Genomic DNA, 18200 nt, shown 5'->3' with positions numbered 1-18200 from the left:
GACTCTCTGAGAGGTGATGTGGCTGGCCTAGTCACACAATTCTTAGAGTCAGTCAGAATTTGAATCCACATCTTGACTCTAGAGGCCAGGCTCTGAACAACTGTGTTCCATACAGTCACCCCTTTGTGGGTCTCTGCTCCCGACCCCAGCTGCCTGCCTGACTCAGCAACCGTGGGTGGCCTTGCTCCTGTGCGTGGGCAGCAGAGCCCATAAGAAGCTTCCCAGTTTCTTGAAAACCAAATATGGCCAGACCGGGCCCTCTGAGGCCTGACCCCCAGGCTGGGCTTGCTCCTGCCTGCTCATCTGGGCCGTGGAGCCCTATTCTCGATATAACCTCTTGGCTCTGCCCCAGAGGACTCTGGAGAGCCTCTGTTCAGATCCCCTTCCTTGTGGGATCTTGTTGAGCAAGTTACTGAAGGAGAACATGTGAGACCAGTGTCTCATCCATGCTACAGTGATTGCTAACTCCAAGCCTTTGCTCATGAAGTCCCCTCTACCTGGGCCAGCTCACCAGCTCTTATGTATTCTTTGGTACCCAGTGTGAGGTATCTGGAAGAGATACTTCTGGACTGTGTGGCGTGGAGCCACACATCACACCCATCTACCCATCCATCCATCTCTGCCTCCCTCCCTCCCTCCCTCCCTCCCCTTTGTCCTTCCTTCTTTCCTTCCTTCCATCCAATGGGTTCTGACCTGTGCCAGTCACTTTATGTGCCAGTCTCTCCTTGCAGACTAGAAGCTTCTTGAGGATTGCAGACCAGGCACGAGAAGATAATTATTCAACCACTATCCATGGCCCAAGGCTTATCTTCACTATGGTCCTGGTGAAGCTATTATTATCACCTCCATCTCATGTTGGGAAGACTGATACTGAGAGAGGAAGTCCCAAGGATGCCCAGCAGAGAGGAGCAGAGCTGAGACTTTTCCCTGATCTGCTGGACTCCAGAGGCAGTAGGACCCAACTCCTAATGGAGGGACAGATCATGATGAGGGTCAGGCCCTTGGGGGGAGGACTGGGACCACTTCTTCAGTTCTTTGTTTTTTTAATAACATTAAAAAAAAAGATGTTATTTATTTGACACAGAGATACAGAGAGAGCACAAGCAGAGGGAGCAACAGGCAGAGGGAGAGGGAGAAGCAGGCTTCCTGCGGAGCAAGGAGCCCGATGTGGAACTCAAACCCAGGACCCTGGAATCATGACCTGAGCCAAAGGCAGATGCTTAAGCGACTGAGCCACCCAGGTGTCCTTCTCCTTCGGTTCTTAGCTTCTGAGTAGTCAGTCACCTTAACCCAGAGCCTTTCTGAGACAACTGTCCCTCACTTTTCCTCCTCCAGCCCCTCTGTGACTGGAGCTGACACTCAACAGGGTGGCTAGAGAGGATTAATTCTTTCCCCAGGCTCCCCTTTCTGAGCCTTTGAGCGGGTCTGTCCCATCTCATAACCTGCAAAGTCCTTCTCAAGGTCACTGGCATCCTCACCTCAGCTCCACAGGGGATGGCAGAGCAGGGAGGATGTTCCCTATGGTTCAAATGGGGGACCTGAGGCCCCTGCACTGGTCACATGCCCCATCAGGGGTGGCCTGGCTTCAAGGAGCAGAGCATGGAATTAGCTGCTAGATCTTTCTTGAAGCCATGGTATGAAGTGTTTAGAGTACAGCAGATCCCAGCACTGCTCCTTGCTAGCTGTGCAGCCTTGGGAGAGTGACTTAACCTTTCTGAACCTCTTCTCCTCCAACAAATGGGGATAGTGCTAGGACCCATTTGAGAGGTATTGGGAGAGTGAAATAAAATAATGCTTGAGAAGCACTTAGCACAGTGCGTGGAACACAGTGGGCACTCAGACAATGAGGGTATTATTGTGCTAAGTGCTTAACATAGAACATCAGACCAGGCCAAGGCTAATTTACTAATATCCCTTTATTGCTACTGTGTGCCAAGCTCATCCCGCAGGACACCATCCCTATAACTTGGTGCCATTTTACAGATGAGGTAACTGAGATTCAGAGAGGGAAAGTGACTTGCCCTCACTCCCTTTCCAATCAGGAAGAGACTGGGTCTGGACTCAGATCTGTGTCCATACCCTCAGCTCTGGTCTGCTCTGCTGGATTCTCCAACCTTACCATCCTAAGGCCCAGAGAGGACAAGGGATTTACTCGGGGCTCCACAGCAGCTGAGAGCAAGTCAGACTGCACTGCAGAGGGTTCTTCCATTCTGGTTGCTCTGCACAGGTCTGGATAATTCTCCAGTTTTAGAATTAAGATGGGAGCTGACTGACACGGTCATAGTCCTCAAAAGTGTTCCAGAGTCGGGCCCATGGTCTCAGGCCAGCCAGCAGATCTCAGCTTCCCTAGACAGCCCCCTCAGCCTCCGATTCCACCCAGTGACCACCCCTTCCCCACCTCCAGCTTTCTGCATGCTCTCCCTTGTTTTCAATCCGCTGAACCTTCTGCCAAAGAAAACTCTTCAATGCCCGCAAACCAGCCATCCAGGGAGGAGGCTGGCCTGGAATGTAGGAGGGGGGTCACCAAGCTGTTTGTGAGCGGACCAGCAGAGAAATGTGAGCAGCTACCTTTTTTGGGGAAAGTCAGAACTCCTGTGGGAAAGGATCCAGGCTTAGGCCTCAGTTTCCCCAGGATCACCACCACAGCATTTATGGGGCTGTTGATTCAGTAGGTCTTGGGGCACTGCTGGGTGCCAGGCATTGAGCTGGCCATTTGGGACCCAGCCAGGATAGCACTGAGCCTGTCCTCAGGGGCTGACTTTTCAGCAAAAGGCAGTCAGTCCCTCAGCAAGTCTCCCGATGAGTGAGAGTCAGCTGCCCCCGGCCCACAATCCCTGATCAGCACTCTTGGGGCTGGGCGGGTTTTTGGAACTCAGAATTTGGGGGCTTTAAAAGGTGACTCAGTGGGGACTGGACCCACCCACCTCCAGTCAAATCTTTGAATATTGATGTAGTGAGAAGTGTGAGTATTGAGTAAGTGGGATTTATAAAGGTCCTGCCCAGGCCCCAGTCCATTCAGGTTGGGTTTTGCCTCCACATGCGTTTTCTTCAAATACACGGAAAAGCCCTTAGTTGTCTGGGCTTTGTGGACTGTTAGAGTTGAGGACAAGGAGCTGAAGCCCTGATTCATCTCCCCATTTCCTCTGACAGGAAAACTGAGATGCAGGCCAGAGGAGTCACACACCCAAGGCCCTGGTTGGTAGGATTGCAGGAGTCCAAACTCAGAGCTTGTCATGGGCAGGGCCCCTGGATAGGGGAGAAGTAGGGGCTGAGTAGAGAAGGCTCTCGAGCCAAACCTTGGCAGCCCACCAGCCAGTTCTGCCAGGAAGGAGTTAAGAGCACCCTGGGTCTTGGCCAGGCCTCCGCACGCATGGGGCTCCTCCTCACACTGCCTGCCTGTCTGGGGCCTGTTTACCAGGCGGCGCTTGCATCACCGGCTTTGACGGTGCAGTGCAAACACACTCACATTCTTGGGTCATGAGAAATGCACAATTGTGATGACATCATGCCCAGAGAGAAGATTCGCGCCAGCCTCCCTCCTGCCCACAGTCAGAGCTGTTTAATTAGTACTCTTAACCAGAGCTCTTGTCTTCTTGTAAAATCCAACTGGAGAAACTTATGGGTAGGGGGTAACGGGGGGTTGGAGTGTGTGTGTGAGTGTGTGTGTGTGTGTTTTAAGGGCTAAAAATAGCCTATCTGGGACTCCTTTTGGGGTATTTGTGAGTATCACTGCACCACTGTTTATATTAAATCTATGTTACACTGGACATTTTTGTCTGAATTTGGCTTGGAGACAGGATGAGAGAAACCATCCATGTCCTTTTGTTCCCTGTAGTTTTTCCTTTTGGGAGGGAGACATGTAGGCCAAGTAAAAGGGCCCTTGGAGAAGATTTAGACCAATGCTCATTATAAAGCCAAAAAAAGGGAGGCCCAGAGAGGGGAGGCCCTTGCCTGAGGTCACACAGCAGAGACTCCAAATTCCCACACCATGCATGCACATTTGGCAACACTGCCCCCAGTCCTCACTTCAGCTTTGTGAGTTGGATTTTCAGGGTGTTGGGAAGAGAGATGCTTCTAGTTAGAGCTTCCTAGGTATCTTTTGCGATCAGAGTGGAGGCAGTGGTGGTATTGGTGGATATGGAAGTGGCCGGGGAGCAGAGGAGAGACATTGGGACCACAGGAGACCTTAACCTCACTCCCCTGCACACCCAGCCCTGCAGAGGAGCTTAGCCTAGGCCATCCCAGGCTTCCTTTATCCCCCCCTTTCTCAGAAGTGCCACCCCCTCTGGCCTCCTTCTATGATGACTGAAGACTTACTTCCCACCAAGGGGTGCAGGATTTATAACAAATGAAAATAGAAGACACCCCACTGAATTTGACTTTCAGATAAACAACAAAAAATGTTTTCGTATAAATACGTCTCGTGCAATATTCGGGCATCTGACAACCTCAATCCCCTTCATCTTTATCATTCCCATTGTGGCAGATACAGTGTCTCCTGTCAGCCTTCCATCTCCTTCCTCATTAACTGAACCCTGATGTTGTCTGGGTGGCAGTGTGTCCCAGGCAATGAGTCAGTCATGATTAGTCTAAGCTCGTCATGACAATCCTGTTCTCCTGTGCCTTCCCAGACTCCTTTGCAGTCAGGAATGACCTGGTGGCTTTAAAAAAATGTCTGTAAATTTTTTGACACCCTTCCTTTGAAAAGGTGGAAACTCATCCCCACAACCTTGAATGTAGGCTAGACTTAGTGACTCATTCAAAGAGTAGCTTCTGAGGGTAGGTCATAAAAACCATTGTCGCTTCTGCCTAACTTTTGTAGATTACTCACTGGGGGGGAAACTGGTGACCATATCGTGAGGACACTCAACAGGCCTGTGGAGAGCCCACATGGGAGGAGCTAAGTCCTCCCGCTAGTGACCAGCACTAACATGCCAGGCATGTGAGTGAGACAACCTTAAAAGTGGCTTTAGCCCCAGTCAAGCCTTTGAATGATTGCAGCGTGGGCCACCATTTTGACTGCAGCACGAGCCAGAGATATCTTTGCATGAGTCATATTTTTTTAAGATTTTGTTTTTAATTAATATCTGCACCCAATATGGGGCTCGAACTTACAGCCCTGAGATCAAGAGTTGCATACTCTACTGACTGAGCCAGCAAGGCATTCCTGTAGTAATCATATTTTAAATTTTCTATATTTTATGATGTTTAAGTGTCTTTGGAGAGCCTTGCTGGCTGGGGAAAGACTACCACTCCCGGTTAGAGCTAGCTAATTCCTAGAGACAGTGAACAAGCTGTTGGTGAGCTCACCTTTCATATACAAACCAACTAATTAATTCTGGTTCCTTACCCCCAGCCACCTCCTTATCTAACTCACACACCAAGCCAATATTTCCCTTGACCTAGATCATTCTTGTGCCAAGTACTAGACAACTAGGGACAGCCCCTGTGCCCTAAAGTCCAATGGAATTATCTAGACTATCCAAACATCACCCTGCCCTGCCCTACTTTTCCCACAGAAAACCCAATGAAGGTTGTGGCCTTGGCCTTCTCTTGCTTCTTTTTGTCTCCTGGCTGACAGTGATGCTTTCTGCGTGGCATGCGGTGCCTCTTGTCTCTTGGAAGATGGTGAGTAGTGGTAAACTTTGCTTTTGGTGGCATTTGACTTTCCATGTGGTTATGTAGTTATCTTTTTTTTTTAGATTTTATTTATTTATTTGAGGCAGAGAGAGAGAGGGTTGGGGGAGCAGGCTCCCTGCTGAGCAGAGAGCCCGATTCGGGGCTCAATCCCAGGACCCTGGGACCATGACCTGAGCCGAAGGTAGAGGCTTTAACCCACTGAGCCACCCAGGCGCCACGTCATGTAGTCATCTTAATAAATTAAGACTCAGACACAAATCACCCCTGAGAGATCCTGACCCAGAGCCACCTAACTATGCCATCTCTAGCTGACCCACAGTAACCCAGAGATAGTAAAATGTTTATTGCTGCTTTAAGCAACTGGGTTTTGGGTAATTTGTTTCCCAACAATGTGTAACTAACACGAATGGTCATGTGACCTAGTTCTGACTAGAACCTTATAAGGGAAACTACGCTGGGGTGCTTCCAGGAAGCTTTCTTCATAAAAGGATCAGAAAGGAGAGGAGAGCTGAGGGGTATCACCCTCCATGAACAAGGATGATACTTCAAGAAATGACTGCCATCTGGGGACCTGGAGGCACTGAAAATAAGGATACAGGAGTGAAAAAGTAGAAAGCACCTCTTTTATTTATTTTTACTTATTTTAAATTTGATTATTTTTATTTTTATTAAGATTTTTTATTTATATATTTGACACAGAGAAAGAGACAGGGAGAGAAGGAATACAAGCAGGGAGAATGGGAGAGAGAGAAGCAGGCTTCTCGCCGAGCAAGGAACCTGATGTGGGGCTCGATTCCTTGACCCTGAGATCATGATCTGAGCTGAAGACAGACGCTTAATGACTGAGCCACCCAGGCACCCCTATTTTTACTTATTTTTTTTTAAAAAGACTTATTTATTGGGGCATCTGGGTAGCTCAGTCAGTTAGACATCTGCCTTCGGCTCAGGTCATGATCCCAGGGCCCTGGGATTGAGCCCTGCATTGGGCTCCCTGTTCAATGGAGCCTGCTTCTTCCTCTCCCTCTGCTGCTCCCCCTACTTTGTTCTTTCTCTGTCAAATAAAGAAATACAATCTCAAAAATAGAGAAATATTTATTTATTTATTTTGGAGAGAGAGAGTGCATGCATGCATGAGTTGGGGGAGGGGCAGAGGGCGAGAAACCCAAGCAGGCCCCGTGCTGACTGCGAAACCCAACGTGGGGCTTGATTTCAGGATCCTGAGATCGTGATCTGAGCAGAAATTAAGAGTCAACTCTTCAATGGACTGAGCCACCCACGTGCCCCACACTTGTGTCTTTTATAACATCATTAAGCAGGTGGACTAATTCGGTGACCACCTGTGTCCAGTCTTGTCGACAAGCAAACACTCAGTGTGCTTATGGTTTGAGCTACTGTATCCTGCAATGTGCCGCTTCACGCGTTCCTAACCAATACCATCAGCGTGCACAATAGCATCTCACTGAACTGGAGTAACTTGTGCAATGACTTCATTTACCTACAATCTGAAATGAAGCTGAAAGGCCAACTGAACACCAAAACCAATCACACAACGTCCATAACAAGCACCTTTCTCTTAGGCAAGTGGTCCCTGGCCTCTACTCATAGCCTTTTAGCATTTAGTTTAGACACAATTCTAACTAGCATTCCTAAGATGTCTTCCCAGGCAGAGTTGCCTAGAAATCAACTTTAGTTCAATAATCAGTCATTTGCTATTGACTATTTGCTATTGTTGCCTAGAAATAAAATTTAGTTCAATAATCAGTCATTTGCTATTGTACAAAGCACTGTGGGAGGCCCCGCTTATCCGTAAGTGAGTTTTAAGAGAGAGAGAGCAACATGATTAGATTGGCCAAGCAACGCGGACTGTAAAGTGGTGACCAGAGCAAGTCCGGAAAAAGGAAAAGAGGAAAGTTGCTAGTGAATGCCAGTTTATTCAGAAAATATATATTTCACAGTATTTTTCCATGGAAAATTCCATCAACAGGAAAAATCACTCTAACTCTTCTTAATTGTTACTAGTACTGGTTTCTAAAATACCCAAAATACTTGTATGCTTCAACTTCCTGAATCTTGTAGTTTTCACCAGTAAAATCTGTACCAGGCCTGGATCTGAGTTCAGAAGAGTTGCAGGAGGTGGCAAATCATAGCTAACGTGATGTGACTGTTATTTCACCTGTTTAGATGGGAATACCATGGCCCAAGAACAGCCCAGAGTGATGCAGCGAGCTAGTGGCAGAGGACTAGAACTCAGAACTCTGAACTTTCCCTTTTTCCAGCAGGGAGGGAGGGAACACCAGTCCCCTCAAACCACCACCCAAACATTTCCTCTCCTGACAAGGAGGGGTCTTCACCCAGTGCTGCCCACTTCCCCCACCCTGGGTCAGGAAGCTCTGTCTGTCCAGAATTTCCTGTGTGCGGGAAAGAAACAGAATGAGCAGATAAATCCTCCAATGCTTATTTTCAAGTGTGTGAGGTGGTCTTCCTGGCCTCGATGCCCTGGCCAAGAGGACCAATCATTGACATGTGTTTTGTGTGTTTCTAAAAGTATTTAGAAGGATTACACCCATGAAGCACAAGTCTAGACAGGATAGTGGAGGAGAGTATGGGTCATTGTTCCTATGCTTGGGGGGCTGCCTTGGTTTGGGTTCCCACAGAAGCAGACCCCAAGACAACTATCTAAGTTTCAGTCATCTTTCTGAGAAGTGAATCCCTGCAGGAGGGTGGGGAAGTGAGACAGGGAATGGAAGTCAGCCAGTAAGGGAAGCACTGTCAAGGTATTACTGGGGTGGACAACCAGACCTCAGCCCTCCTAGGGACCTCTGACAGTGTCAGAGCATACCTCAGTCATCCCAACCAACTGGGGGTTATCTATCCACCAATTTTCTTTCTTTAAAAATTTTATTTATTTATTCGATGGAGACAAAGAGCACAAGCAGGGAGAGCAGCAGGCAGAGGGAAAAGCAGACCCCCAGTGAGCGGGGGTTGATCCCGGGATTCTGGGATTGTGACCTGAGCCGAAAACAGACGCTTAACCGACTGAGCCACCCAGTTGCGCTATCTACTGATTTTCCACCCTTCAGTGGTCCAGGGCTCTTCTGGCAGTGCCATGTCTCGGCACTTCCAGCTTACCTACGCTTAGGCACAAGTGCACATCTGAGGCTAGACTCACGCTGTCAGGCAGTTATAGGATTCACAATGAGCAGCTGTGGTGGGGAGAGGTGATTGTCAGTGGGACACGGGCAGTGTCTATTCCAGGAGTTGACTGCTAATTGGTTTTACATTCACAGGAAAAGGTGGACACAGGCCCAGGAGACATGTGTGTGCCTCCCTGTGGGAGGATGTGAAGGGTGTGTACACCACAACCACGGGGGCTTTTTCCTCCATCACCCCTTTCTTCTTGTTGGAGAGCCAGTTTTTATGTCTTCGTCTTTGACATTCTGCTAGACCACATTTCCCAGCTTTCCTTGTAGTTAGAAGTGTGCTGATCCCAGACAATGAAGAAAGGTTTTGTTTTTTGTTTTTTGTTTTTTTGCCCACGTCTGGAGGAGGCACACAGCCCAAAGGGGAGGGCTGTGTGCCTCCTCCAGACGTGGGCAAAAAAACCCCAAAGCCAAAACCAAAACCCTCCTCCTATTGGGCTTTTTCTTACTTTCACTGCATGGGCAAAGGCCAAGGGGCTGGAAAGAGGAACCCAAAGCAAGTTAGTGCTCCTGGAGGTAACAAGCAAGGAAGAGTGGTGTGAGAGGAAGGTGCATGATCCTGACACAAGATTCGTGGAGTTGTGGGAGGTAGTTGAGGGATTTGGGCCAGATGCAGCCTTGGCACCCTCCCCAATCTCCCTGAGGCAAAGCATCAGTTTAAGAAACCAGACTGTAGGGGCACCTGCCTTCGGCTCAGGTCATGATCCCAGGGTCCTGGGATCGAGTCCCACATCGGGCTCTTTGCTCAGCAGGGAGCCTGCTTCCCTCTCTCTCTCTCTGCCTGACTCTCTGCCTACTTGTGATCTCTGTCTGTCAAATAAATAAATAAAATCTTTAAAAAAAAAACGAAAGAAAGAAAAGAAACCAGACTGTAACCAGGAGGGGCTAAACCTAGAATGTGCAGCTTGGATAGTCATGTAGTCGTGGAGTGCAGTGGGCCCCACGCCTGGAGTCCTGTGTCTCAGAGTCAGGGTCCCCTGCCCCTCCCAGTGGAGGAGGAGCTTTGCTGAGTCCTGGTCATAGCCCAGCCTCACTTCAGAGGATCATTCCCAGGTCACCCAGCCTGAATCTGGTAAAGACTTGAAATCAGGTGGCCTAGACCCTTTCTTGGGCTGAGTTCCTCTCATTCTGTACAAATGACTCTCCAATACTAGAGCCACTGGCTCTTCTTGTGGGCTAGCCTGGGAACCTCACCCCCACTGTTTTGTTAAATGTCAAGTAATGGACTTAACTAATGAAGTGTTGGGGCCAGAGCTGCTTGCCTGACCTCTGGGTCTACTTTTCGCCTGCCCCACCCCCTCCCCGGGAGCAGTGTCCTCTCGGGAAATGCAGCTGACCCAGCTGCATCCGTGGGAAGGCTTGCCCCCCACACCTCACCCTCCTAGCCCTGCTGAGGCCTCAGGAAATGACCCTCTTAGCAGCCATGAGCTGCGAGCCAGAGGACAATGACAGAGGGACGGAAGCCTGTTTGTCTCAACTAACTTGTCCCCTTGGCTGGATGCCAGCTGCTGGAAACACAAAGCTGAAGATTCAGTGGGAAAATATATTTTTAAGAAAAACAAACAACCCTGTGGGCTTTAGCCAACTTCTGAGGCTCTGAGGGGTTTTGTTTTCTCTAATTGCGTGTGTGTATTTGTGTGTGTGTGAGTTTAAAACGTAGATTAGGTCAGAGAATCAAAGAATCTACGGTTTGGAAGAGCAGTGGTCCCACCCAAGCTGCAGGCTCCCCTGTGGTATCTTTCTTTCTGTGGCTGGGCCCCGCCTCTCCACGCCCACCGTTAATCACATCACTCGGCTCTGGCCACAGTCCCCACCCCACCTCCGTGTACCACCTAGAGGCCCAAGAGCTTTTCTCAAATCTGAAACAGGTTACCCCTTCTAGGCCAGCTCTGTCCCTGTTCAAATGCCTCCAAGGGCCTCCCTGAGCACCCTCTCTGAAACAGCACCCCTCAGATCTTCTCTCTTAAAACACTCCTCAGGGCACTTAACCCCATCTGGACTGGTCTGGCTTGTTTACATGTGCCCTGTGCATAATAGGTACTCAGTAAACGTTTGTTGACTGAATATTTTTCAGCAGTAGTTGCATTCAGATCAGAGTTGGCTCTGAGAATCTGGTTTTTATTGAATTGCAACACATGTCATTATTGGCTACAAACCGTGTGCCAGGGCCAGGAGGTCAATCAGTCAGGAACTCCACTCATTTGCTCATTCATTTGGAGGGCAGAACCCTGAGTAGGTGGTGATTGGGTCCTGGGGGAGGGGGACAGTGCGGAGAACAGCAGGAAAGCTTCGTGGCAGAGGGAATTCGAGGTGGGTTTTCCATCAAAAGAGAAGCCAGATGGGACGGAGGACTGTTCAACTTGAAAGAACTGTCTAGCTTGGAAAGTGTGAACATGAATGTGTTTAAAGAAAAGGAAGAGAGCCATGGAGTATGGAATTTCATTTATTCCCACTCGGGACTGCCAGGGCAGGCAGAGATGTGGTTTTATCTGGGGCTGCAGTGGGGACACTCCATTTTGTTCGCTGAAGCAATGGAGGGATGAATGTGAATGGCTGAGGTGTGGCGGGAGTGAAGCTGTTCAGTCTGGGTTTTCGTTTAGGGACAACGAAGTCAAAGAAAAATAATGATTTTGAGAAGCCTGTTTTAAGATCCTGGATGTCCCTGGCTCTAGAATTCAGTCTCCAATGATGCAGACTACCACGAGAAGGTTCTAGAAAATACAGTTGCCTGGAACCCAGCCTGGGAGAGTGTGATTCTTGGAGAGGCCCTCTCCCAGGAGTTGGGGCCTGGGCACCTGCATTTTTACAACCTTTCCAAAGGTTCTCATCATTTGCTGGGTTTGGTGACCATGGAGGCCCTGAGAAGCAAAGGTGGCCAGACAGGGACAGAGGCAAAACGGGCATTTATTTGAACCAGGTCCATGTGGCCCTTCATGCTGACTCGCTTCATTTGCAGCCTCCCAGTGGACTAGCTTCTTTCTCCAGTTTTCTTTTCCCCTGGATGTAAGCAAGCATCTGGGCCACGGCTGAGGCTCCCCACCCCCAACTTCAAAGGTCAGGTACCTCCCAGCCTCCAGCAGGCATGTCCATTTATGGCTCTGTTGTTCCAAAATGTGGCCAAATTTATAAACTCCCCCTTCCTGGAGACACGAAACAATTTGCGCAGAGTACATTGCGGGGGCAGAGCTGGGAGCTTCGTCCAGGGCCTGGACTTCAGCCCGGCAGCCCGGGCCCAAGCCCAGCGAGTTCTGGTGTTGGATGGGCCCCATTCCTTCCCTGGGCCTCAGTTTCTCCACCTACAGAGCAGAGGAACCGGACTAGATCATTCCTGAAGTCCTTCTTAAGTTTCGACACATCCAATTTATTGCTTACAAATGCCAATTTCCTAAATCCATGGGCCCAGTCATTGTAAGAGGGCTGGCGGATGGACTGCAGCCTTCTATGCTCTTTTTCATAGCTTCTTTTCTTCCTTGAAGGCTTGCTTGTTTTTTTTTTAATTAGAAAAATTACCTAAGGTATCAATTTCCATGGTAAAATTAAAGTCCCCCTCACCTGCTCCCCATTCTTATGCTCCTCCCCAGAAATATTGATTGTCAAAAGTTTGGAGTGGTGGGCACCTGAGTGGCTCAGTTGGTTAAACTCCTGCCTTTGGCTCAGGGCATAATCCTAGAGTCCTAGGATGGAGTCTGGCATTAGGCTTCCAGCTCTGCAGGGCATCTGCTTCTCCTCTGACCTTCTCCCCTCTCATCCTCTCTCTTCCTCTCTATCTCTCTCAAATAAATAAATAAAATCTTTAAAAAGAAGTTTGGAATGGTGCTTTGAAGACAGGAGTCTCTCCCTTTATTTATACATGTATTTGTGTTCATATGGGAGGGTTTTCATAGAATTTATTTCCTACCTACATGAAAATTGCATAGATGGGCATCTCACTTTTTTTTTCTTAATGTCTTATATCTCTCTTGCTATATCAGCTTCTTTTTAAAAACAGTTTGATTGAGGTATAATTCACATACTACAAAATTCATATGTCATGAGGGTATAGGTCAATGACTTGTGAATATCTATTGCCATGCCATTTGGTAATGAGCTCTCTGTCACTGTAGGTATTCAAGGGGAGCCTGGCCAGCCATTTGGCAGGGACTATCAAGGAGCTCTCAAAATCTGATAGGAAACTGGGCTATGTGGCTTCGGAGCAGCAGTTTGGCTAAGGGGTTAGAACATTTCCACACACTCCCCACCCCCCCCAACAAGTGCCCTTAGGCCCATTTGCCAGCCCATTGCTCAGCCATAGGCAACCACTGATCCTTCTGTCTCCATAGATTTGCTTCTTCTGGACATTTCCTATAAATGGAATCATACAATCTGTTCTTTTACATCTGACTCCTTTGCTTAGCATAACAATTTAGAGGTTTTCTTGCTAATATTCTACTTTCTAGATATGCTACATCTTGTTTAATTGTTTGCCAGTTGGTGGACCCTAAGAGCGTGTCCAGTTTGGGGCTATTGGGAATGATATTGCTGTGAATGTTTACCTACAAGTCTTTGTGTGTTCTCTTGGGCAGATAACCTCAATCCTAACCCTTTAAACTGCTGTGGTATCCTCCACTGGAAGGATGCACTTGGATGTAACCAGTCCTCTATTAATGGACATTTATTTTTTTATTTTTATTTTTTAAAGATATTATTTATTTATTTGAAGATAGAGGGATATCACAGATAGGCAGAGAGGCAGACAGAGAGAGGAGGGAAGCAGGTTCCCCACTGAGCAGAGATCCCGATGTGGGGCTCGATCTCAGAACCCTGAGATCATGACCTGAGCCGAAGGCAGAGGCCCAACCCACTGAGCCACCCAGGCACCCCTATTAATGGACATTTAGATTATTTTCAAGGTTTTATGCTCATAACCCTGCTGTTCAGAACTTCTTCATCCATCCATCTTTAAGGGTGTATGAAAGAAGAGAAATGGCTGGGTCACAGAGTGTGTACGTTTTACATTTGTTTAACTGTTGCCAAATCATCCTCCATGACACTCCTACCTTCTCTTCAAAGGAACAGAGAGAATGGTGAGAAAGAGAATCTGCTACAAAAATATCAACCTGGGGGCGCCTGGGTGGCTCAGTGGGTTAAAACCTCTGCCTTCAGCTCAGGTCATGATCCCAGGGTCCTGGGATCGAGCCCCACATTGGGCTCTCTGCTCAGCGGGGAGCCTGCTTCCCCTTCTCTTTCTCTCTGTCTGCCTCTCTGCCTACTTGTGATCTCTGTCAAATAAATAAATAAAATCTTTAAAAACAAATCACCCTGCCCACTGAGGTTGAGGAACTGGACAAGGAGGAGAGGGGCCACTTCTGGATAAAATCCCTAGGGTAGGGCAGTTACAAGATACCTGAGGTCAAGCTGGAGAAAGCAGAGGCTGGTAGAAGGACTAGAACCCTTCCTCCCAAAGCCTTTCCTTTGCAAGTGTATAATAATGAGCTCTCTTGTCACTGGAGGCGTGCAAGTGGAGCCTGGCTAGCATTTGGCAGGGGCTATCAAGGAGCTTGCACGATTTGATGGGAAACTAGGCTATGTGGCTCCTGAGCAGCAGTTTGGCTAAGGAGTTAAGAATGTGGGCTTAGGGGGTGCCTTGGTGGCTCAGTCAGTTAAGCATCACACCCTTGGTTTCAGCTCAGGTTGTGATCTCAGGGTTGTGGGAATGAGCCCAGCAGTGGGCTCCACGGCTCTGCCCAGAGTCTGCTTGAGATCCTCTTCCTCTCCCTCTGCCCCTCCCCACTCTCAGGTACACGGGGCACACTTTCTCTCCCTACAATAAATAAATAAATCTTTAAAAAAAAATGTAGACTTAGGCTTAGCTGTCAGGGGCCCTCGTTCAAACCCCAGCTCTACCATTTTCTCTTCCCTCCAGCTCCAGGTAACCAAGATTCTGACTCCTATCATCACAGATTTATCTTTTCCATTCTAGAACTTCATACAAATATCATCACACGGAACACTCTCCTGTATCTGGCTTATTTCATTCAACCTTATGTTCATGAATTCCTGAGTTCTTTTTTTCTTTTTTCTTTTTAAATTTCGGTCTTTCATTAATTTCTTTCATCACTGAGTCACTCATTCAACAAATGTTTCTTGAGCCCTTACTGTGTGGGGCGGGCTGGCCAAACACAGTAACCTATGGCAAAGACTGGTGAACTCTGAGTCTCTCAGGATGTTCTGGTTCCAAACTATTTTGGCTCCAAATACAATGGTGACAGCCCTACTCTAAACTACCCCAGTATCTGGTAGAATCCCCAAGAGGCCACACTGCTCAGTGGCGTGGGGCTCAGACTCTGAGATCCATACATCGTGTACTTAGTATGTGCTTAGTAAACAGTGGCTATGGCTGTTTCTTTGGCACAGAAGCACAGTAAGGAGCAGAGCCCTCCCCTTTGCCGAATCCCTACTGCCCCTAAAAGCTAGGTACCATTACAATCTACATTTTACCAGTGAGGAAAGGATGCTCAGAGAGGTGAGGTAACTCTTTTGATGTTGCACAGCTAATGAGTGGCTGAGCTGGAAATCAAACCCAGACTTGTCGAGTGTCAAGTTTGAGCTTCACCTCTGCTATGGGGAATCAGCTGATGATGCCTCCTCGCCCTTCCTTTAAGCCAGAATCTCTCTGGACAAAGGTTGTGCACTTTGCCATTTCTTGTTGTCTTTCTTCCACTTTGCAAGGGTCGGTGGGGGGTCAACCCAGGATGTTTTCCTGGCTTTGGAATTAGTTTGTTTCAGCTTAAAATCATAGTGGAGGGGGTGGGGAGAAACACAACTCACCAGGACCAGCTCGTGCCCCTGTCCAGAGCCCTGGGGCTGGCTTCTAGGTGGTCTCACTGCAATTTGTCCATGTCTGTCCTGCTTCCTGGGGACTCCATCTTTGGGCCTTCCTGGACCCTTACTCTAAGGTTCTATCACGTGATCCCTAACGGCAGCATTTTCCTAAGTGACATGAGATTATACATCTGGGTTAGTTGTTACCAATGCCCTGACTCACCGGGCTCAGCTTGTTCCTGGGAGTGAATGAGCCTTTCATTTTAACTGCTGGCTTTTAAGGGGCCAGGCACCCATTTTTTCCAACCATGTAAAATCTATTAGAGAAGGAAAAATGTGGTTCAAAGAAGTAGTGAAGTTTTCTGCATGGGAGCACATTTTCCAGAGAAGAAAATATGTCAATCTTATGATATACTTGAGCAGCTTTCAAAAAACATTTTTTTTTCAGCACATGAACCCTCTTCCAGAGGTTATTGAAGCTGGAGCTCAGTGTACAAATGCTAAAAGTGGAGCTTCTGTGACAGGAGGAGGAGGGGTGGGGTGGCGCAGGTCCCACTCCCTCACCACTCCACTCCTTTGTGAAACTTGCCACTGGGTGGGGAACCTAGAGAACCTCTGAGAGCACCCTGGCCCAGCAGTTGAACCCTGGGTCTGAGCCCCAGGGTCATCCTTTACTAGTGTGTGACCTCAGAAAAGGCTTCTCCGGACTCAGTTTTCCCATCTGGGAAATAGCCAAGTTGTGACTAAATAAATATAAACTGAACTGCTTCCTAGTTCCAAGATTCCGTGTTACTGGGGAAAGTTTAGTTGAAGCTGTAAACTGTTGGAAATATGGGCTTTTGTAAAAAAGAAACAAAATTCTCTTCTTTGAGGACATCCGGTAACAAACTAAGGGCTATAACAGTGCTTTCTAAGTAGACGTACTGTGGGCCTCCTTGCATGAATTGATAGAAAAAAACCAAGAGGTTCATTTACTTCATTATTAGAAAGCAAGTGAAGTCAAATCAGTATGCTGTACAGCTTAAATTTATAGAGTGTTGTATGTCAATTACAGCTCCATAAAACTGGAAAAAATTGGGGATAATATTAAAGTGTTGAAAAAAATATTACCCAGGGTGCCTGGGTGGCTCAGTGGGTTAAAACCTCTGCCTTCGGCTCAGGTCATGATCCCAGGGTCCTGGGATCGAGCCCCACATTGGGCTCTCTGCTCAGCGGGGAGCCTGCTTCCTCCTCTCTCTCTGCCTGCCTCTCTGCTTACTTGTGATCTCCGTCTGTCAAATAAATAAATAAAATCTTTAAAAGAAAAAGTCACTATCATATTACCATATGTGGCAAGGGGAACACTCCAGAAAAAAATAAAAAAAAGAAGAAGAAGAAAGTAGGCTATCTATGTAATTGATTTGTCAATAACCCTTTGCTCATTATATGAAATGTACTGAGTAACGAAAAGTACTTAGTAATAAAAGCCAATTGACATGAATTTAGGCAGTTACTGAACATTAATGTAGACAGTTTTTATAAAAAAATCAAACATGCACATGCAGCTGGGATGCCCAACTGTTCCACTCTGGTTAGATGGAGTGGTTTCTTGGGACACAGGGCTCTTAGTGCTAAAACCAGAAAAATCTCAGGCAAACTGGGAGGAGCTGGTCATTCACCTGACCTATAAGTGGTAAGCACGTGCTAGACAGTCTTCCAAACATTTTTCACATATTAACTTTTTCAACCTGCTTCACAACCCCTTAAGGGAGGTTCTATTATGATCTCTATTTTCTAGGTCCACAAGAGGAAACTAAATCTCCAAGAGGTGAGTGGCTTTTCCAAGGACACACAATTGCCTGGAGGCAGAACCAGGATGAAAACCCTCCCAATATGCCTCAGGAGGCCTGGAGCTGTTAACGGTCATACCTTCTTGCTCCTGAATTGTGTCTTTGGAGAATCAGAGAGCTCTGGCCAATGTGTGACCAAGACCAGCCAGGCACTCTGGAGACCCAGGCCTGGCTCTTTGTGTAGGGTTTTTTTTTTTTTTTCTTTTGTTTTGTTTTGTTTGTTTTTAATTTGACAGAGAGGGAGAGAGAGAGAACAAGTAGGCAGAGCAGCAGGTAAAGGGAGAGGGAGAATCAGGCTCCCTACTGAGCAGGGAGCCCAACTCGGGGCTCGATCCCAGGACCCCGGACTCATGACCTGAGCTGAAGGCAGATGCTTCACTGACTGAGCCACCCCGGCGCTCCTCTCTGTGTAATATGGAGGAACTACCAGCTTCTTTGGATGCCGTCTTCCAGCTCGGTGAATTATGGGAGCTGGTCTGGAATAATTTTTTTAAGCAGTGTAACTTGCCAGACAGTCAAGACCCCAATATATAAAACAGACCATACTCACAAAATTTACGTTGTTAGCATTTAGCTGGAAATTCTTCTTGCTGTACAGAATTTCGGAGACTCTGCTCCATAGCCTAAGGCTTCCAGAAGCAGAGTATGAAAATGTGTGGTTTAATTGCTCTCTAAGGACTTTTGGGGCTTTAAAATTAAATCCAACATTTAATGCAAACATTTCATTTGT

The sequence above is a fragment of the Mustela nigripes genome, chromosome 8, assembly GCF_022355385.1.
Source record: "Mustela nigripes isolate SB6536 chromosome 8, MUSNIG.SB6536, whole genome shotgun sequence".
NCBI lineage: Eukaryota > Metazoa > Chordata > Mammalia > Carnivora > Mustelidae > Mustela > Mustela nigripes.
The sequence above is the reverse complement of the archived record's forward strand: the minus strand, read 5'-3'. Positions refer to the sequence as shown.